The sequence below is a fragment of the Limulus polyphemus genome, unplaced genomic scaffold, assembly GCF_000517525.1.
Source record: "Limulus polyphemus unplaced genomic scaffold, Limulus_polyphemus-2.1.2 Scaffold138, whole genome shotgun sequence".
NCBI classification, from domain to species: domain Eukaryota; kingdom Metazoa; phylum Arthropoda; class Merostomata; order Xiphosura; family Limulidae; genus Limulus; species Limulus polyphemus.
The window spans coordinates 728,836-747,910 of NW_013665748.1; the positions used below are offsets into that span (position 1 = coordinate 728,836).

At 33.3% G+C, this 19,075-nt stretch overlaps 1 long non-coding RNA gene across 2 annotated transcripts in view; it reads right to left on the reverse strand.

The window, feature by feature from the left end:
- LOC106474435 overlaps window positions 1-19,075 on the reverse strand; it is a 138,366-nt gene that overhangs the window by 59,695 nt on the left and 59,596 nt on the right. The window contains exon 6 of one of the 2 annotated variants that reach the window (XR_002608921.1): window positions 9,348-9,548. The exons of the other annotated variant lie outside the window; for it this stretch is intronic. This is a non-coding gene — a long non-coding RNA (uncharacterized LOC106474435). Of the gene's footprint in view, window positions 1-9,347; window positions 9,549-19,075 lie in introns of those variants that run through there. 2 annotated transcript variants of the gene reach the window in all.

Below are 19,075 nucleotides of genomic sequence, written 5' to 3' on the forward strand. Positions count from 1 at the left end.
GAAGTCGAGTCTAATTTAAAGAAACAGATTATTACACACTCTAGTGTCACCAGAATATCTTAAACTATTGGGTTATTTTTACTACAAAAAAAGGTTAATCGTTAACAACATGAACTTTTCTAATACACTGTAGTATTTAAATATCGCTGTGTTTAAGTGAACTCCAGATGGTCTGCATAGAAGATAGGAATACGTAATTTCATGTATATTAGAACCCAGTTATATATATATATATATGGTATTATGGTCAATTTAATATATATACTAGCAAATTATGCTGTACAGCCAAGGGTTAAAAAAATGCCGGTTTTCAGTACCAGTTCTTTTTGGAATTTTAAGAAGATTACCGCTTTTATTTGGAAACCGGTGACGAGTTACTTTATTCTTTGTATTTCTTGGTAGTTCATTCTGTCAACATTTGTCTAAATTTCAAGGTAGATTCTATCTGGGCCATCTTATCAACTATTTTAGTGTGTATTTTAGGGTGGAGGTTGGGAGGTTTACATCCTACAAATTTAGGGTAGTTTATTTCTACTTTAAGGTTGTATCTAAATATTAAGGTTGTACCTACCTTACCACAATTGGCTGCAGACAATGATAGGCAGTAGGAGTTGAGACGTTGTGGGTTTAAGAATTTAACTCCCAACCCGTAACTGATTTCCTTAGTTACTGGCTACATTGACAACGGCGTCCGGATTTTGTTTCATATATGGAATATCCCTAACACGTTTGGGTGGTATGGCTAGAGACGTTATCCGTTACGAGTTTTAATGACGACAACGAGGATTGGAAATGGAAGAATTATTCTGGATTTCTGAGGCGCTGTTTGTGACTTATAATAATTGCATCACATATTTACAATTAATGTATTTGATAGCTTTAGAACTATTGGTTTATACACACACACACACATATATATATATATATATAACACATTTCTATTATTAACAAATGAACATATTTTTATACAATATATAACGTGTGTTTTGTTTTTAAATACGCAATACATGAACAACTCAACAAAACGTATTTCTAACAGGTAGAACTATGAAAATGAAAAGTGAAAGTAATAAAGATAAGGTTGAATGAACATTAAACATGAGAATAAATACATTAAAGTAAAAGAACAAGAAACTAAGGTAATAACGTACAAAACAATAGAGATCGTTATTAGGAATTTGAAGCTCTGTTATGGAATTTTATACATTTAATATTGGATAATGGTGCATCATCTGTGACAACAAGAACGACAATGCATTAAGAATATTATAAAATTATTATAAAATTACTTATTATTATTATAGTTAGGCTACACGACGTCTGCTGTTTTAATCCATTTTTATATTTTCCGTAACTGACTTTCCCGACGCACATCTTCATGTCGGAATATAGCACTGGAGAAATTGTATTCAGTTTTGAGAAGTCGTTCATATATGTAACAGATAAAAAGAAAATTCCCTCCTAATATGTAATACGAGAGCACGGTAAGAACAGCTTCGATGGTTTCTAAAACGATAAAATATTGAAATTGAGGAAGAGGGTGATTTAAATTGAGGAAGAGGGCTAGTATGGATGCATAAGTAAAGTTATTTATTCAGTATAGGGTGATATAAGTGCAGAATACGAGAAAAAACGGTATGCAGATGGTGAACTGGAGAACGGTGCAAAAGCTGGTAATCTAGAGACGTTCATGGATTTTATTTTAAATCCAAGCTATCCCTTCAATGCAATGTGAAAATAAAATTGAAGTAGTGCTATGAGGAAGAAGAATGCGTAAATTACAGCTACTCACACGTGTGTAAGGAACTCCTGGAACCAACGGCTATTTCTACTGTTTAAGGATGCAAAACATTGTCATCTCCTTGAGTTTTAACGTGATAAAGTTACGAGACAATATGGGGGAGCGAAATTACAAGTAAGAATAAAAAATGACCGCAGTCTTTATTCAAAAATATTCACATTAACATAATGAACACAAGATAATATATTATTATCGTTGAAATTAATAAAGCTGTCGGACATAATTTACTAAAACTTATTTATATGACATATGGAGTTTGTCTATCAGAAGGAAAATCCAAAAATATATAAATTGATCATCATAAAAAACATCATCATCATTATTAAAACAACAACTTTTATGTTAAAATTAATCCAACAGTGGGGTAATCGGCAAGTTAAAAGTCTAAAATCTGGGGTTTGACTCTTCATGATGGACAGAGTGCAGATAACTCATTGTGTAGCTTTGCGCCAAAAACAACAAAAGTGTTAAAATTAAGATTTCAAGAAAATATTTAAACTCAAATTAAAAGAACTCGACTCATATGAAGTATTTAGGAAATAAGAAAAACAATTTGAACGAACGTTTCTCCTTAATCATACAAACTGTGAGTTATAAGCTGCCATATGAACATTGTTAGACATGCTGAAAATTTGAAAGGTTAACACTAAAGTTAGGTGGGCATGGCATTTTCAAGTTAAAATAAAATGACTCACAAACACATATATATGTGCAAAAATCTCATATTGTTAGAAAGGCTTTTCAATTCAGAATTACCTTGGCTGTTTTATGTTAAATTTTTCAATGGAACGAATATGGTACACGATGACACAATTTCGCTGTTATCACGTGACGACTGGCTTTGATTTTAACTTTAGTTTTTCTATTTGGAAATTATTTCACAAAACAGCACTTAACCCGAGTATAATTTCCTAACAAAATGAACATTACATTAGATACAATAGCCATGGGCTTTTTCGACTCATTTAGGTCTGAAATATGCATATGCAGTTCGTTCAAAACTATATGCTTATCATTTTGTGAACAGGCATTCAGACGTTTCTGCACAATTAGCTAAGTTTGCTTTCATTACAATTTTACATTTACTGTACTCTGCAATAATTTAGCTTCGGTTCGTTTCACAGACGTTTTAGGTACTTTTTTTTTTTAATTACGGGTTCTGTTTTTCGTTTTTGTGTTACTTTTGATATATTTATATATATATATACACACATACATGTATGAAAATAAAACAAAATATAGTAAAATAACGTAAAAATTTAAAGGTACAATTATTTTAAAGCTTTGGTTTAACTGTTAACCTTAGCGATTTGTTACTAATTACTGGTCATTGTGAACCAATTTCAAGCTCCACTGAAAAACCTATGTCGTCAAAAACTCCGAATATGACATTAAAATCAGAAGGCACATACATGGAAGAGATTGAGACTTAGAACATTAACGTAGTTAAGGGTGCACTCTCTGGCCAATATATTAGAAATCCCAACCTAATAATGTATTGGGCCACCATGTGCCTTGATCACAGCCTGGATACAGTATAAGTTATCCATCCCTGAATCAATAACGCATCCAATGCAGATAGAGGTAACGATAAAGGACTGTTTTAAGACGTCCCATAGGTTCTCGATAAGACTGAGATGAAGACACAGTAAAAGTCGGTCTCATGCTCAGTAAACCAATCACGGACGATTTTAGCTTTATGGCTAGTGGCGTCATCATCTTGAAAGTGATCATTTCAGTTTGAATAACATTAAAACATTATAGATTACACATGTTCAGCCAAGGAAATCATTCAAAGGAAACAGAGGTTCTAGCATATGCCACGTAAATGAGCTCCACAACACTACACCGACTTCAGAAGCTTGTACAGTGAATACTAAGCAAGATGAATTCATTACATCATTGGTATATCTCCACAATCTAACCTTACCATCAGTGGAAAACAGTGTGAAGCGTAATGCACCTGACCTCAGTACACATTTTCATAGGTCATTGTTGCAATCCCGATGAACTAGGCCTCACTTAACACGTTTCTATCGATTACTGACAGAGATAAGTGGTTTGAGTAAGCGTTAATTTGACTCAGGTCCCTACGTATTGTTCTGGTGAAAGTGGATGTTTCTTGACCATCATGAAAATTATCCGTCAATTGACACACAGTGGAAGGTCTGTTAGCTCGAAAAAGTCTTGATATTTGTTTCCTATCCCTCCTTTGATAGTTTGTCTTCTGGCCAGTTTCCCTTATTAGACGAAGTTTCCTAATCTGATAACCATGTAGTGTTGACTCAGGATAAAGTGACCTTTGACTTTCCAGTCAACTCGGCCGTCCTCGCAATCAAGTCTCAAGAATAATACCTCGTTCAAAGATTGATATATCGTTCGTTTTTCATATTATAGTAACAAGTGTTACTCATACAATTCATCGTCTGTATTTATAGACCTCTTTTGGTTTTATTTTTCTAACATGTAAAGGCCTATTTTGTATAAACACGAAGTTAGGACCGTTCTATTCCATACATAGGGGTTTCTGATAGTCAGGACAGAGTGTGAATAATGTGTGTATAATTTGTAATAAAACTAAGAACCTCAACAGTGAACGAAATTTCAAATATTGGGAGGGTCTTAGAATGAAAGGAAAAATAAAAATAAATGGATAATATAACTGAAAGGAATGTGAGATATTACACAGAGGGTATGGTAACCAAAATTATAGTGAACAAGTTACAGGTAAGGAAAGTGCAACAAATTAGGATCAAATGGAGAACTTGGGTTGAAGATCGTAACAGGAGAAGACAAAAGGGACAGGAAGAAGACAATCTACATTTAGACTATGAATGAACTGGTACGTCATTAGTACATCAATCGCTGAATATCACCTACTCCTAATTAACACACTCATTTAGTATTCAGTAGACAAATACCGGAGAATAGATGATTAAAGGTTAGACTCTGGGCAACCTTATAACAATAGAAAAGTAAAAAAAAAAAAAAATCAAATTTAATGTGAGCAAATCTAATTCTAATTAGTGAATTATTTTCTGAATAGCAGTTTAGAGGTGAAAAATCGTAAAGATCTTTAAGGAATTTTTATTTGATCTTACCATTAGAGGGTTCAATTACACGTTTAGAAATGGCGTTAATCCAAGCAGAATTCTCAATCTTAAATTATCAGTATAATCTATCACTAGTTTCGACACTATTTTTAGTTTACGGCTATTTTCGATACCGTGTCTTTAATCTAGAATTACTTCACACTATGCCTTTAATTTGCAACTAATTTCAACATTATGCATCCGAGTTAAAAATTTCCTTACAATACATACCTTTGATTTCAAATTAGTTTTACAACCATATATGTAAAGCTTAATTTTAACGGTGCCCTTGAATCAATATTCCGACAATAATCTCAAAAGACCATTTTATTTCGTAATTTGCTCCAGATGTTTACCTTTGATAAAAATGAACGACTTTAGTTTAAGTGCAGAATCATATTTTTATTGTTCATAAAATTTGTCTTTGATCGTTTGACTGACAATCTGTAATTTCTAAAACTCCTCAATCACTTCCGGTCCCTGGTTACGCCCTATATTTTTATACCAATATCTTTCGTTTCGTACGATGACGAATGGTTTAAACTCTGAAAGGTAAACCTAATCTACATTTCATCGTGTGATTGCTCATATTAACTGTGCCCCATACAGGTATCTTAACTAAAGAGGGTTATTACAAACTAGTTGATATATATTACTTTTGCTACAACTTAAAACTTTCTTTGAGTTCACAAATAGTCTAAATATATAGTTAATAAACTAAGTAAATGGCAACAAAACTGTTTCTGACTATTCATCAGAAAAGGGACGTGTTAGCTGTATACGTATTTGTTGTTGTTTTTTCTCAAATATTTATTTTTGATCAGATATCTTAATTACAACCTAACCAAATACGACATTTCTCGACACTACGATTGTTTTTTACTCAAGATTTTTAATTTTATTTTTTTACGTCTGCGAAATATTCTACGGTATGTTTTTAAAAAGGCTTAAAAAACAGCATACCTTTTAAAGGCTTGCGCTCTATTATAACCATTTCTGACTTCAAAATCTACAGTTATATTACCGCTTGAGAGAATTCTGATAATAATAGTGGTACCGGTGGGGCCGAGCGCGGACAGGTGGTTGATGTACTGGGCTGCGAATATGAGATTTGGTGGTTCGCTTCTTTACCAAAAAAAAATAAAACTGCTCTCCACACTTTGGGGCGATAGGTGCATAATAAGACTGATGGTCAAATCGCACTATTAGATCTGACAAAAGTAGTCCAAGAGTTTGCGGTGGGTGTTGTTAACTAGCTGCCTTCCAGCATTAATAATTACAACCCCCCAAAATGTGAAGAATAATAACATAGTTCTCCACTCCAGAAAAAGAATCAGTCAATATTAACCACCTACCCAGATCAAATTCAACAATGAATATCTAACCTATTTAAAAGCCAGCGTGTGTCATAAAAGCCTAAATGCATTTATCCATATAGAATAGTTCGATTACTGTATGCGCATTACGATTTTGGTGACGGGGGTGCAAGGGAGCCGTGAGGGGAAGGTGCCGTGAAACCTTATAAGTGTACTGAGTATTGGTATAATAAGTCTAAAGTAAAGACGTAGTGTGGGATCACTTAGCCTAGAGCCAAGTGCATGAAATTTAACATCAAAGTAAAAATATCGATTCAATTTGAAATTTAAATCGTTTCTGAATTAAGCTATTTTCTGTTATATCACCAACTTTATAAATAAAAAGCAAACCTCTTTAATCAACAGAGATTCTAAATTAAGAAATAAACAAATATTTTTCCAGTTTTGTTGTCTATATATTTCATTTTATACTTTCAGTACGCAGACTAACAATAATATTAGGTTATAAGCAATGTGACATAAAAGCCATTGTTGGAAAGTAGTGTTATCAAAACGCACTGGATTTTCTATACATTAGAAGTTATTAATCTAACTGATTTTTACCAATAATTATTCTATGAATATGCCACGAATTTATTTCATGAATGATCTTAATTTTGATTTGCTCACAAAGAAATTTATCGACGTTTCACTACCTCGACTGCAGTTTTCTGCCTCTTTGTTGGTCAAGCTTGATTTCGCAAAATATATTTATTTCAGTTAGCTATGAAATGTGAGGTTATGGTATACTATGGGGTGGGGGTGGTATTACTTGCCCCGTCATTTTTGACGGGCTATACGTTAGTAATAATATATTTTTTATAATCAGAACTTAATATTTTTTATTAATGAAATGTTTCTTTTATTCCTTTGTTTTTCGGCGAAGATCTGCACACTGGTCCATCCACGCTCTGCCATCTGTAGAGATCGAATCCTGAATATTGACGTTATAAGCTCCTCAAGCTTATCGCCGAGCCGCAAAAAACCTAAAGTGTTTCTGGTGGAAAAACCAACAAATAAACCGGGGAAAAACTTTCTTTTTTTAAACATGTCATTAGATTAATAATTTCTGAACTAATATGTCTTTATCAGCAGGAAAGTAATGACTTTCCAGATGCGTTTCGGCACAAAAACTTCAAGGAAATAGTAATCAGTAACACAGACGCCATTTAGGCGCAAAAGCTGACAATAATTGAACATATTACAAATTTTGCTGTGATCATTTAGATTAAATCATAATATACATGGCTTATCTCACGATGTGAGTGGTGTAAATAGAATCTGGATTCTTTTAATTTCTTAAATGTCATGTCATACGTTTGTAACTAGAACTTGTACACAAACCTAATTTGACATTTAACATAGAATATTAAAAATTCATCTATTAGCTAATAGCAGACTTACTTGATCTTTTATCTGGGTTATGTGATCATACACTTAAATAAAGTAAGTTCACACTTTTATCAGTCAAAAAAGTGATTTTACACCCACAATAAAATTGTGAGGTATTAATAATAATATTTTTCATAGGCCATTCTTCATACAAGTAAGCTTAATTGTAAATGCATACACTTTGAAAGAGTTACTGTCTTCCAAAAAAATATGTTAATAAACTTTTATAGAAATCATAAAATCATCTTTATGTATTATGTTTGTAGATTTACACTTTTAGGTGCACAAGAGGAATTCAACTTCCATGATTAAGGGTGTGTTTGTTGGTTTGTTTGAAATTCGTGCAAAGCTACACGAGGGCTGTCTGCGCTAGACGTCCCTAATTTTGAAATAATAGCCTAGAGAGAAGGCAACTAGTCAACATCACCCATCGCCAACTCTGGAGGTACTCTTATTAAGTAGTGGAATTTTACCGTCACCCTTATAACCCACCCACGGTCCCACGTTATGGAGCGCGATTCTTTTTCCTTTGGTGGTAAAGGGCGCGAACTACGGTACCTAAGCTCCAGGGCCCGGCAAGCTAATCATTGGGAAGCACTCGGTCTCTTAAAATGTCAAGAGCGCAAAGCTACACAATGGACTATCTGTGATCTGTCCACCGTAGGTAATGATGGAAAACATACTCTTTTTTTTCTTATAGCACACCCGCTGCTCCAAAGTGCGCAATGCATCTTTGCGGCAACAGAGCGAGAGACTGAACCTTCGGAATCACGATCAGGACATGTAAGCCATCAAGGTCATGCTCGGCCCGCTTTGGGGAAGTGAAAGCTAAAACCCATTTGAATTCGATCTTAACTTGTTTTTGGTTATTTGTTTTATAAATGGAGAAGTTGGTTCAAATCCTACTCAAACTAAGTTTTCCCTTCCCAAGAGATCGACGAACACAAAGTGATGTGTTCATATCTATTTATTTAATATACTAAACAGCTGACAAAATATAATGCTACATGACCGCCATCTACATCGTGTGAAGTCTAAGTCAGTGGTTATTCACATATGTATAAAAAAATTCAACACACATGGCTAAAAAAAACTTCCAAGTTACGACCCCCCATTCAAATTCCTTTTGCCCCGTTCTATCAATACTTTACCTCCAATTTTTAGTTAATTTTTTCAGTCACTTTTTAGTGTCTGTCAAGTATTCGTACAAAAGATATCAAAACTACACAGGTAAAAAGAAGAGTTAAATGAGCACGTTCTGTGTTAGATATAAGACAGAATTAAAACATAAATTAACTCGACTAGCTGTGTATCTTCTACTCAACTGCCAAGAGAACACCAGCTTTCAACATTCGTTTCTTTTCTAGTGTTTTTACTTCCAGTATCACGTTGAAATAATGTGCTGAAAAATAACTCACAACGCGCATCTCTTAACACAAACTTTGGAACGTAAAAAATCGCGAGAAGAAGACAGAATTACCAGTAATTCCGACAGAAGAAGAAGAAGAGGTTAATGTAACAGAGAGAATAGTCAAGCTAAATTATATATGTGGCGGTACTCAAGCAACCCACCATCTATTCTTTTGCTAAAGTGTTGTATTGTTGATGTAGAAAGAGTTTCTTGTCGACTATGTTTATCACGCAACAATCATATACATCACATGCTGAACATGAAAGGAAAACGTGCTTGCTATTTTGGAAAAAAGGAAGATGTGCACTATAACCACATATCTCTCTTTGGGTATTGTACACATACTAATAAAATGGGGAAGTGCTGAAAAATGGTAGTCTGTTAATGATTTTCGTCGCCATGGTGACGTTTTTTTTTCATAATATTTCGTATTGTGTCTTCGGTACATTTTTCTAGCAGTTCGAATGTTTCATCCGTTTTCGATCTCCTGCACTGAACTATCAAATATCAGAAAGAAACATCAACAAAGAAAACACCAATAAAATCAGTTAATACTCAATATCATCAAACTATAAACATTTGCAGTGTAAAACGTATAAAAAACTGAGTTTGTTGTTATCCCTTAAAAAAACAAACGGTTAAGAGGGTTTAAGTATCCTCCCTCCTCTCTTTTCATATATTTTTCTAGTTTTATAGTTAACTTGGGTTATGTTATTGTACAATAGGTTAAAATGTTGATGAATAATTTCTGTTTTTCCAAAACACATATTTGTGTAACTATATCAATTTTCTATTTTCCCCAAAACACATATTTCTGTAACTATATCAATTTTCTATTTTCCCCAAACACATATTTCTGTAACTATATCAATTTTCTATTTTCCCAAGACACATATTTCTCTAACTATATCAATTTTCTACTTTCCCAAAACACATACTTCTGTAACTATATCAATTTTCTACTTCCCAAGACACATATTTATGTAACTATATCAATTTTCTACTTCCCAAAACACATATTTCTCTAACTATATCAATTTTCTATTTTCCCAAAACACATATTTCTGTAACTATATCAATTTTCTACTTCCCAAGATACATATTTCTGTAACTATATCAATTTTCTACTTCCCAAAACACATATTTCTGTAACTATATAAATTTTCTACTTTCCCAAAACACATATTTCTGTAACTATATCCATTTTCTACTTTCCCAAGACACATATTTCTGTAACTATATCAATTTTCTACTTCCCAAGACACATATTTCTGTAACTATATCAATTTTCTATTTTCTCAAAACACATATTTCTGTAACTATATCAATTTTCCACTTCCCAAAACATATATTTCTGTAACTATATCAATTTTCTACTTCCCAAAACATATATTTCTGTAACTATATCAATTTTCTACTTCCCAAAACAGATATTTCTCTAACTATATCAATTTTCTACTTTCCCAAAACACATATTTCTGTAACTATATCATTTTTCTACTTTCCCAAGACACATATTTCTGTAACTATATCAGTTTTCTACTTCCCAAAACACATATTTCTCTAACTATATCAATTTTCTACTTTCCCAAAACACATATTTCTGTAAATATATCAGTTTTCTACTTCCCAAAACACATATTTCTCTAACTATATCAATTTTCTACTTCCCCAAAACACATATTTCTGTAAATATATCAGTTTTCTACTTCCCAAAACACATATTTCTGTAACTATATCAATTTTCTACTTTCCCAAGACATATATTTCTCTAACTATATCAATTTTCTACTTCCCAAGACACATATTTCTGTAACTATATCAATTTTCTACTTTCCCAAGACATATATTTCTCTAACTATATCAATTTTCTACTTCCCAAGACATATATTTCTCTAACTATATCAATTTTCTACTTCCCAAGACATATATTTCTCTAACTATATCAATTTTCTACTTTCCCAAAACACATATTTCTGTAATTATATCAATTTTCTACTTTCCCAAAACATATATTTCTGTAATTATATCAATTTTCTACTTGAAGTATTTGCAGAAGATGTTATCATACACGCTCAGAAATAATAAACAGCGATTCCCTCGTGGGTCAGCTGAAAGTTTACGGACTTATAATGCTAAAAGCTGGGGTTCGATTCCCCGCGGTGGACAGAACGCATATATTTTATTGTGTAGTTTTGCACTAAAACAACAGATATTGTAAGTTGTATAATATAAATGTAATCCAACATGATTTATAAGAAATAAAAGGACACTGAAGATCTTACCCTTGTGCACTTACTTTTTTATTTAAGATTAACACGCAGACAAATTGTACAAAGTCAATTTATTATTTTAATTAACAATTAGTTAACAATCTGTTGATATTACAATGCGACAAAATTCATTTTGTAAAATATAAATCTTAACAGTTTATTATTGCATTTCTTAGTTTTCAAAACTATTATTAACGGAATATAATGCTAAATGTTTTATGGAAGGAGTATACTAAATTGATGTGCTTTAACAAAAGTAAAATAAAATTAAACATTTTATTGACGACTCACGTTTATAGCACCATTCAGCATGAAATAGAACGTCTTTCTTAAGTCATCAGTCTTCTTACGGTTTATTTGGACATATAGTTGGGTAAATTATTATAAGCAATGTCTTACTGCATTTAAAAAAAAAAAGACATTTTATTTTTGTGTCGTTATAATAAAATGATTATTTACTTTTGGGCCGGGTGTGGCGTAGTTGTTAGAATGCTCAGAGTGTGAATTTGAGGTTCGTGGTTTACGGCTCTTCGCTGTAAAAAGGCGTTCTGACCATGGTTGTGTTTTAGGAGCGACAGTTGAATCCCACTTTTCAAACAAACAAGAGTAGCGCAAGAGTTGATGGCGGGTACTATTGACTAGTTACTTGTTCTCTAATATATCACTTCAAAATCAGGATGGCGGGTACTATTAACTAGTTACTTGTTCTCAACAGTTGATGGCGGGTACTATTGACTAGTTACTTGTTCTCTAATATATCACTTCAGAATCAGGATGGCGGGTACTATTGACTAGTTACCTGTTCTCTAATATATCACTTCAAAATTAGGATGGCGGGTACTATTGACTAGTTACCTGTTCTCTAATATATCACTTCAAAATTAGGATGGCGGGTACTATTGACTAGTTACCTGTTCTCTAATATATCACTTCAAAATTATGGAGGCTATGCACAAATAGAGTTTGGGTAGCTTCACGTGAAAAATATAAGCCCTACGTTTAATAATGCCAACGCGCTAGAGTTCGTCTAAAGAAGTTGTTTTGACATACCAACAAGGTCTCTGTACTCATGCGATATACTTCTATCAAGTAATAGCTGTTGCCGCGTCGTTTTCATTTCATATCAAATGTTCATCATATTTGAAAAGATTTTCGTGATCTTGACTTCTTCCAAGACTTGTTTGATAACTTTTCGTTTCATATAATTCCGTTTGTTTATAGAGTTAAAACTCATGTCATTCATGTAAGTTTAAGAATTTCGTTTCATATAATTCGCATACACATAGCGGAAACAAAGAAAGAAGACTAAAATTAGCTTTTTAACAAACTCGAAAACCTATAGGAACTGCTCAGTAAAAAGATCTTCAGGCTATAAAATAATTTCATTTCATTGTCTCGTTTCCGTTTCTGTCGATGGAGTCTTATGATCAAGACAACCAAACTTTTAGTTCTGCATTGAACGTTTTGTCTTTAATTTTACTCTTTAACTACAAATGTATTTACACCTAAATATAGTTTGATCAGTATTGCTAAACCTAATTGAGCAGCATGTTTAAGGTTTCTAGCAGCCAGTAAAGTTATGAAGAACAAATAATAAAATATGATATAATCAAAACCAAACATTTAAGCTAACCGATAGTAATTTTGCTTTTATATTTTAACGGAAAGATACAAAATTGGCTAGCTGAGCTGTGTCTGCCGCGGGGATCGAACAAAAACTTTTGGCGCTATTGAGACATAGAGGGACTAACTGATGCCAAAAGACTCCCATTTCATTACTGTGTTTTGTAAAAACGTAATAAAAATAAAAACCCTCTAACATATTTTGTCCACTGTTCCTACCAAAGGCTTAGCATGGCCTGCTGGTCAGGGACGTTATAATGTGATGGTCAATCCATTAATCGTTGGTGCAGAGTAGCCCAAGAGTTGGCGGTTGGTGCTGTTGATAGCCTTCGAGTATTGCTTTGCGCGAAATCAAGTAGAAGAAAGAAACGTTCCTAGTACTAAAATATATATATGGTTACTCCATTAATCGTTGGTACAGAGTAGCCCAAGAGTTGGCGGTTGCTGCTGTTGATAGCTTTCGAGTATTGCTTTGCGCAAAATTCAACAGAAAAAAGAAAAGTTCCTACTACTAATATATATATATATATATATTTCTACTCGTATGGAATTTTTTGTTCCCAACCGATAAACAATGACTATCAACTAGCGTCTCAGTGAAAAATACTACTGTGATGAAGTAAATAACACAAGCACGGAAGAAACTATTAGTTTCTTAACAAAAGTGTTAAATATTGTACTTATATAGGCATCAACCACTTCACTAAAGTGACTGAAAAGTATTCTGTGAACAATTAAAAAACAACAACTCATCTTTCTTTTTTTCCGTAAGGTGGGGCCATCACTGATCCTGTTTGATCATTGAGATTCAAGATGGAAGCATCTGAATGACAAAATCGCAAAAACTGATTATATGTGCAATAATTTTCTAAAATTACTTAAATCATCTTTAAGATTCTAAATTTTATACTTGTTTTATTTCCAAAAATAATTATTTGCTAAGATTATGCTAAGTCTGCAAATGTTATAATTTTAATGTTCGTACAACAGAAGTATAACAAGCAATCATTACCTTTTAAAATGCCAGATTATGTTCTTTGTTTTAGTACAACAGAAGTATAACACGTCATCATCATTACCTTTTAAAATGCCACTTTATGTTCAATGTTTTAGTAGGACAGAAGAATAATAAGTCATCATCATTACCTTTTAAAATGCCACTTTATGTTCTATGTTTTAGTACAACAGAAGTATAACACGTCATCATCATTACCTTTTAAAATGCCACTTTATGTTCTTTGTTTTAGTACTAATAATGATGACGTGTTATATTTCTGTTCTACTAAAACATAGAACATAAAGTGGCATTTTAAAATGTAATGATGATGACGTGTTATACTTCTGTTCCTTTTAAAATGCCACTTTATGTTCTATGTTTTAGTAGAACAGAAGTATAACACGTCATCATCATTACCTTTTAAAATGCCACTTTATGTTCTATGTTTTAGTAGACCAGAAGTATAATAAGTCATCAACATTACTTTTTAAAATGCCACTTTATGTTCTATGTTTTTACAAAAGGGTGAAATTGGATTGCAATGACAGCAATTTTTCCAGCTGGTTATTTATCAGTATTTTTTGTTTATATTTTTTTAATATCATATCACCAGTTGAACAATACTCGAGTACAATTTTGAATAGATCAATTTTACTTTCAAATTGTGAACTTTCTTGCTTTGATCTTTTAGTGAGTAGGATTACTGTATAATACAAAAACATTAAAGCATGTTACTCAATAAGATAAAAAACAGGATTGGAAACTAACGATGAACCACGGCTTACTCAGCTGTACCTTCAAAAGGCTTTAGATTGTAATGGCTAAGTTATTAAATTTAACGTACCGAACTGCCCAGGATCTCTGATGGATTCATTTTACGAAGGAGGCCAGGTTAACTTAATAGAGTGCGCTTGTCTTTTAGTCGATCATTAAACGGTAAGACGTGATTGAGGTACCCTTTTTGTGCTGCCAGAGACTTGTTAAAACCTTGTCTAGAACCTGACACGAAACCAATATTATGCGCATGTGCTAAACTACCATCAATGAAACGCACGTCCTGCTATATAAATCAAATGTTTTTCTAATTATTTCTATTATTTTCAACACGTACTCTTGATGTGTTGTTCTTAATTGATAAGTTAGCTTTGTTTTTACCAACTATTTATGCAGATCTCATCCCTACTTAACGTCACTTAGACTATTAAGAGGTAAGGACTCCTATTGGGTGATCAAATGTAATATCGTGATCGCTTTGAATTTGAAATTATTGTTAACTGTACATTGCTTGAAGATGGCCAGTTCCTATGGGCTGAAATATCGTTGTTTGATTTGCTTAAAAAGGCATTTTTTTTACTACAAATCTTATCACGCTATTAAATATCAGTCTAAGTTTAATATTTTTTCTTATTTCACACGATTAAAGTTTAGAAAACGCATTTGTATTTGCTTGAATAAACTTTAACGTTCCAATTTCTAAATCAGCAAAAGAAATTAAGATAACACACACATCAAACAGTTCTTGTACTAATAGACCAGATGAAGCCGCAACGGTGAAACGTTGGATGAAGTTTATCATTATTATTATTATCCGGAAATAAAAGGTCGTTTTTATTATAACTCTATTGATAAAAATGTAAATTACTAATAAATAAAAAATATTGCTCTTCTACTATGAAGAAACAAATGTTTTATATTGTAAATACTTTATGCGAATCATTGTATTTGTGACGTAGACCTTGTGACTCATTAATGATAGTAAAGCACATGCGCACAATAGATATATTGTGTTAAATTCCAGACGCTTGTAACTTGTATCTTAGGATCTTGTGACGTAGCCTAAGAACGTAAACAACTTCGACTGTCTACATTTTCTACCGCATGAGTGGAACGATGTGACAAAAGACACTTTGGAAAAAATATAAAAGGTATTTAACAGCAAAACGTTGCTAATCTCAAGTGTTTAAGATAAAACTTTACGTCACTAATGGATTTTAATTACTAAAGCTGCTAGGCGTTTTTGTTCATTCATGGGGCTAAACCCCTGAATTAAAAAATTAGGGAGCAAGCTATAAATAATTCATATCAGCAAGTTGTGTCCGTCCTCAGTTTCTGCGGGTTTTGTTGTTATCTGTGAAACACGTTGGAACGACTTACTTTATAATATTATTGCTCTTATTCCAAGATTTATAGAAATTGTTAGACACGCACACAAACGGTTTGACACGCGCAAATTTATCAGAAATGTTTTTTACGATACTATTTCATTGCATTTATGGTACATAAAATTATTTTTGTGTGTGTGAAAATAACTAAAATGATATTCAGTGGTGATAACTACAAAAATTACTAAACATCTTACGCAAGTAGAACAAGGTGTAAGTTTATGGGTAGTTTATTACACTGAATGTCTTATTTATGACTGACAAGGTGTTTTCATTTCTTAACAAAATGCGGTTGTTGTTTTTTTTACAAACTTTTCGCGAATTGTGTAAGCAAATCGCGTTTCGATCTCTTGTAGTTACTATAGTAATTGTAAAACCATTCGGACATTTTTTATTGTAGAAAATATTATAAAACATCAATATAAGATCGAAATTCTTTAAGTACAGAGAGTTGTCCACGATCTACTTGCGTATCCAGTGGTCTTATCTATGACCCTTTATGCAGCTGTGTCTATACGGTTTATAAACCCTGACCCCTCTCGTTGCCATACGGTTGAAGTATTGTGAATTGCGAGTAGGAACTTCACCTAAATATTGACCTATCTTGGGGAGGATTTCGTTACAGCACTTTCCAGCACGAATTCCTCTGATCCTATGATTATAAAACCGTCCAAGGCACGCATTTTAGCATGTGGAAAAAAAAAGAAGAGTATCTATAGTGTTGAACCGTATCGGGCTATTTGTACTCTGCCCACCACGAGTATCGAAACCCGGTTTCTAGCGTTATAAGTCCGCAGACATACCACTGGAAGGCTCAGTAAAGTGAAATCGTAATTCCAGCAGACAGAAATCGGCTACCTCAAGACCGAATAACATCGCACACTGAATGTAATGAAGAAAACTGAACAGCATGTTTCAGGAACGTTCGTTGCAGATAAAATAGGAACTATCTTCGGAACTGTCAATAAGACTATTCACACAAATTTAAGTCTACAAAATCAGAAATGGCTGGCGCAGATAGCCCTCGTGTAGCTTTGTGCGAAATTCAAAAAACAAAACAAACTATTGGCTTGGCAGCCTCAAAAATGATCAAAAAATGTCTGTTCTTAAGATATATGGTTACTTCAAATGCAAATGAAAGTTCGTACATCCATGTGACATACTTCAAATGAGTGAATCAATAAGTCTTTTCAGTATATAAACCCCACTTGGATGTAAATTATATGTTGTTAAACGTCTTCCTAGAACATCTCCTATGTGCTCAATCGAAACGAAAAGCGAGGTGCTAGTCAGTCCATTTGCTCGATATCTCTTCTTCTTCGAGAGATTTTAAAGAGCTAAGCACTTAAGGATGCGTATTATCGTCCATCAAATGAAAGCTTTGACCAATTGCACTCAATTTGCAGTAGTAATGGTAGTAAGACTGCATCCCTATATCGCATGACATTCACAGTGTCATGTCGTAGCAGTTAAAACTCAGTGTGGTCAAAATTACTTATTCTTTCCCAAACTAGTATACCACCAGCGACATTTGCGTGTCTATTCTCTATGAAATTGGGGTTGGAACTTACCCCGAATACTCTCCAAATGTGTAAATATCTTGCACCTGTCTGCAATATAGTGTGATTAATCCTTGAGTAAGACATTTGTCTACGTGTCGTTTGGCTAATCGACATGTTTTGGACAATATCCAAGATGGACTGTTTTTGGCAATGAGTTACAGGAACCAAGCAATTGTTTGTCTGGTATAAAGGTTACAATTATAAAACTTGTTTCTGACCATTTGTCTACTTATTAACTACCTAGTTGCTGCACTCACCTATCGATTTAACTGAAGAGCTGAGACCTGCCGGTTACTTCGAACCCATATTGTCAAATAGTAATCATCTTGCAAGGTTGTTGACACTGTCCAGTACTCCAACCAACTGTATTGGTTGTCCGAAGAGTTCACATCCTGCTAACCACAGTATGCGAGACTTGTAACCATTCTGTAACGACTTACTGCGTTTGATTAGCTTTTAGGTAATATATTATCCTCAACATCATGGAAATATCTAAATGTCTTCATTGGAATACCATCAATCTGGATTTCTTTACATATTCTGCTGTTGTTGAAACTGCTAACTTAGAACACACGGTGTTTCCTTTACTTTTACTACATTGAAATTTGCCTGTCAAATCACATTATTGGTCACCTGACACTTAATTTGCATAAAGATTAACTCAAGAGTGCTACTGACATTATTTAATAACAATAATTGTACCTTGTTATCGCTAGAATAGAGCAAATTCTGATTATACTTTCATTTGGTGCGTTAGCACCTTTATCGATTCAGAAACAGACTCTTACAGATTTCATTAGCTGTAATACATTGTTTTTAACCTTCTACATTCTTTACAGGCAACAGTGTTTGATGAATTTTAGTGTGACTTTAATAATCAGACGCCGTGGCTACTTATGTTTCTTTTATAGAAACGTCTTTCTATAATATAATGTTTTGATTAACGTTACAGTGTTTAGCAAGATAGCTTTTAAAATACTTTCCATTCAAATCAGTTAAAAGATAATCTAGTGGGGCGGATAAAGACGTTCACTCTCTCGGTAGAAAGCATGAAATTCGGTTGTAAGAGGTTTTAAGATATGCCTATTTCAAATATCAAGGGAGCCAAGTTGTTAGAAAATAGCCTCCCACTGAAATAATGGTCGCCATTGGCGAGAAGGGGTTGATGGAGTTGGCATACGTGTTTCGGTTGCCCCTCCCTCCCTAGATAAGTATATTTAGTTCTTTCAGTTTATACCTAATGAGAGGGCATCCAATCACGCTCAGTTTATACCTAATGGGACAGCATCCAGTCATGCTCAGTTTATACCTAATGGGACAGCATCCAGTTCATGCTCAGTTTATACCTAATGGGACAGCATCCAGTCATGCTCAGTTTATACCTAATGGGACAGCATCCAGTTCATG